Source organism: Mandrillus leucophaeus, unplaced genomic scaffold, assembly GCF_000951045.1.
Source record: "Mandrillus leucophaeus isolate KB7577 unplaced genomic scaffold, Mleu.le_1.0 Scaffold803, whole genome shotgun sequence".
Lineage (NCBI taxonomy): Eukaryota > Metazoa > Chordata > Mammalia > Primates > Cercopithecidae > Mandrillus > Mandrillus leucophaeus.
This window is the reverse complement of record NW_012108731.1, coordinates 727,786-732,210: the sequence shown is the minus strand read 5'-3', so window position 1 is coordinate 732,210 and position 4,425 is coordinate 727,786. Positions and strand designations below refer to the sequence as shown.

At 37.6% G+C, this 4,425-nt stretch overlaps 1 protein-coding gene across 5 annotated transcripts in view; it reads left to right on the top strand.

Annotated features, from left to right (window-relative positions):
* Positions 1–4,425, top strand: part of XRN2 (5'-3' exoribonuclease 2) — a 93,769-nt gene that overhangs the window by 81,196 nt on the left and 8,148 nt on the right. The window lies entirely within an intron of this gene.

Sequence of the window (4,425 nt, the reverse complement as noted above, 5' to 3'; positions counted from 1 at the left end):
TGGCACAATCTCAGCTCGCTGCACCTTTGCCTTCCAGGTTCAAGCAATTCTCCTGCCTTAGCCTCCCAAGTAGCTGGGATTACAAGTATGCACCACCATGCCCAGCTAATTTTTGTAGTTTTAGTAGAGTCAGCGTTTTGCCATGTTGTGCAGGCTGGTCTCAAACTCCTGGCCTCAAGTGATCCACCCGCCTCAGCCTCCCAAAGTGTTGGGATTACAGGCGTGAGCCACCACGTCTGGCCTGTGGTTATTTTCTTTTAGTTTACTGTCTTTAAGACTTCTGACATACTTGTTTTGTGATCTCGTTACTTCTAGATTCAATATTTATATAGAACCAGTCCTCACCTGTGTATCAATCTTTCATCCATTCTTCCATATCTAGCTATAAGAGGAAGAAAAACACAAAAGGGAGGAGATAGAGGGCAAGGAAAAGCATCTTTAAGATGATTTGGACTTGGATGGACGGGATTGTAAAGTGAATCTAAGCGCCACATCTCTCCATTGCTTCCTCTGGCTCTGAGGGCAGAGAGGTACCTTTTTGTCCCTAGGGAGGTAGGCTTGACCAGGAAGGGGACCTGATTCATTTCGCCCAGGCTGTCACAGCTTCGAGAGCGCCTCTCCGCTCTTTCTGTCCCTCGACAGACCAGCTGAGCTCTTTGGAGTGATGTTGGGTTTTGGTTTGCGCTTCAGGAACCTCTGATACTGATTTTTACCTGATGCCTTCTCTTTATATTTTAAGTGCCAGATTTTGAGGGGCAGTATTATCCTTTTAAAAAGAGCAGAGATTCCAGTGTTTTAGCCAAGATGTTTTCTTATTTTCTCCCTATAAATCCTGTATTTGCCTAAATGTTTACAACTAAAATGAGTGTTATTTTTCTTTCCTCTCCTAATTGGCTATGAATAGTAATGTCAGTTGTAAACCTTTAAGATGTTGAGAGTAGTTGTTAAACCCCCCATCCAACCTTGTTGAAACCCTAAGTTTCTGAGCCTCCTGATTAAGCAGCACAAAATCATGGGTGATTCTCCTCTGCTTCTTCTGAAATAAATTAATATGAAGTGCCATCTCAACCGACAGCATAAATGCATGTGAAACTTTGAGATTGCACAGTGTAGTAGAGAGTGGTTACGAAAACATAGCCCCTGGCCTCACTCTGACCCTTAATAGTTGTGTGACCTCTGACAGGTTTGGTCATTGCCCCAGTTTCCTCATTTCAAAACTAGTACAGAGGATAAGAATATTTATCTGACAAAATAACCAGACTAAATGAATTTAAGAAGCTAAGCACTTAAAATAGTACCTTGTATATAGTAAGTACTGTGAAAGTATTAAGTGATAAAAGATCATCTTTTATAGAATTTTGAACTTTAAAGTTTAGTCAAATAGCTTGTTTTAGTAAGATTGAGTTCTAAGGCATTTATTCAGTCTAAAGTATTTTTAGTATAATCATTTTCGTGTAGTATGAAATTGCACTCAAGAAGGGCCATTTGGTCAAACTGACAACTCTCTGACAAACGTCTGCTGTAGGTGTTTCTTATTGTTGGTGTTTGATTTGTCTTTGATGTGTCAGTTTTGACTGATGAGTAATTGTCAGAGTACTGATAACTTGTTGGAGTCGAGTGTAGCCCTGAGTACTCAGTCTGAATAAAGCATTTGGTTTTTGTAGCCCAGAGAACCTTAAATGTGACTTCTCTTCATTTTGGTCTGTAAACTTGTCAATTAGCCACATTGAAAAGTGATTTTTGCCTAGTGCAATCAGTAAACATGGAATCTTTTCTGTGATTGCCACGCTGATTAGGTAAATTGTCACTTGAGAAGCTATTGGCGAAGCTTGGTTTACATGGCCTTAGAGCTCTAGAAAAGGGATAAGTTTTTAAAGACCAAAGGAAAAAATTAACTGTCATTTTTCTACTCTCGCCTGTACCTTCTGAAGTGCAATTCACTATCTCAGAATTTTTTTTCTTCCTCTCAAATGGATCTTCTGTTAGAGCCATACAAATGAATGATAATAAGTTTGTTTTACCATCTACTTCATTACAGATCAGCCAGGAAATATTTCTACTTTATGAATACTTCCAGGTTATATATGTTACTAAGAGCCATATAAAGAAATTTGGTTAAAAATAACCTTGAAATATTTCTTTGAGCCTTTTTATTTTTCTTTTTGGATTGAAAACAAGGAGTGTTTTAATAATTGCATCAGAGTTTATTGAAAGTTTTGGAAAATTTGCTTAGGTTTTAACAAAAAACTGTTAATATTCGTATGTGCTGAATTTATATGGAAAAAAAATTGTCCTGGCGGTGAGAGATAGAAAATGGAAAATAGAGAGGCAACTGGCACACTAGAAGTGATATATTAGGAACATTTGCTGTTTTTTAAGACATTTCTAGGTGTATAGGTTAGACAATTATTTCCTCCTCCAAAAAAAGCATTTATACTTAGTAAACTTTACATTCCAGTTCTACTTAGAAATACTGCTGTGCTTAATCTAAGAATAGCATGTTTGAGTCTAATGAATATATATTACGGGTGTTGATGGCTTCATCTGCATTAGCACAGTTTCTAGGAGAAAATATACAAGTTTTTTTCCCGTCTTTATTTTTCTTAAAACATTAGATTGTTTCTGAAGGTTTCTCTTAATGTAGCTGTATCTTTGTATTGTCTTCATTCGATTTTAACGTTATTAGGGAGCCACCGTGGAATCTTTCATAAGTACCATGGAGAATGTGTATCCTGCGATTATACCATATGTAAAGAGACACCAGGCAACCGCAATATGGAATTAAGTCCTAATGGTAAAAAAGGGTGTGTTTCCAGGGTAACCACAGTGATTCCAGGGGATGTGAAGTATAGAGGTAGACAGGGGTCCGGATGAATATTTGCTGTACTGCTTTTGACTTCTGTTTTTTACATTTGTAAATTTTGTATATATAAGGGCACTAAAATGAAGTTCTTCTGGGAACATTTTAACTGATTCTCACTAAACTAATTTTGTACATGAGCTGAAAAAGTGGCTCAAACATTGATTTTACTTTCAGTAGATTACTTTCTCACAAATGGTAACTCATTGAAAGTCATATGTAAATGTATCTTAAGTTTTTGCATAGAAATAAACCATACAAATGATTGCCATTATTGTAAGAATTTTTTACTTTTACCTCTTCAGAAAATTGATTTTTTGATAGTGTATAGTCTGTAGTAATGACTCAGAACTTACTCTGGGCCTAGGGTGGGGAACTGTCTTCCTCTGTTTTCTGTGGAGTGTGTGGTAATCAGCATCCTCCACATTGTTACTCAGTTTGACTGCTAGTAGTTTGGTTTTTAAGAGATGAAAAAGGAACTTAATTCCAATTGACTAAAGATACTACCTTTTAATTCACAATGGGAATCTGCCTGGAAGTGACAGCTGGTGAAGGGCTTCCTGCACCTTTCTGAGAGGTTATGTTTGGCACCCATGGGTATGGCTGCAGAAACTTTTCCAGCTGGCCATGGACTGAGGTGGGAGTGGCTGTGGCAGCTGCAGATTGCCCACCTTCAGGTAGTTTGTCCACATAAAGAAAATTTTCTTCAGTCTGGCCTTCTTAGCATGTCAAGATGGGAAGGAAGCCCAGGGCTGAGGCCGCCAGTTGTGAGCTAGAATCATTGTGAGCAGCTAGATATTTTATTGATTCCATGTTCTTTGGTATGGGGCTTTTAAAGGGTGATTCTCCTTTTTTCTTTCTCTCTCTCTCTCTCTTAAGTAAAAAACCATATATATTTTTGGTTTCTAACCAGAGATAAGCTGTCAACTCTTCTATTCTTTAAGCAAGTAATTTTGAAAAGCATTTTTTAGTTTGTGTTTCTATTAAAATGTGAGCCTGAATACATTATGGTAAGCCTTGTTGTCCTTGGTCTCAGGAGTCTAGAGGAGGTTACTGTCCTCGCACGGTGATCTCATTAGACAACTTCTGGAACCAGCAGTTTTAATTAGGTCACAGCAGACCCCGCTGAAGGTGAAGTGACTGCAAGCTGTGGTTCGTTGATATAGACAGGCCCAGATGTTTCTTTCATCCCATATCCGTCAGTTTACATAGAAGAGCTGGAGCCATTTAATTGTTTCTTCTAGTTAGATGATGTTGCTAGTTCAGCTTTGTGTTACAAGGAAACTATCAGAAAAGATGGAGAAATGGGTGGTCCCTTCCTTAACCTGTTTTCTTGGTTTGTGTTGGAGAGATTGTGTGTGCTTTGTTTAATGTTAATGATAGCAATTTATGCCTTCAGAAGGAAAATTTCAGGATTTCTGTTGTAGATACTATTCATTCAGTTTGTATTAATTCTATTTATGGAAAAGAACTAAACCTTTCCTTTTGCACAGCATTTAAAATATAAATGTAAAAACTGTGTAAAATATATATATCTTTACTTACACACACACACTTACACACAC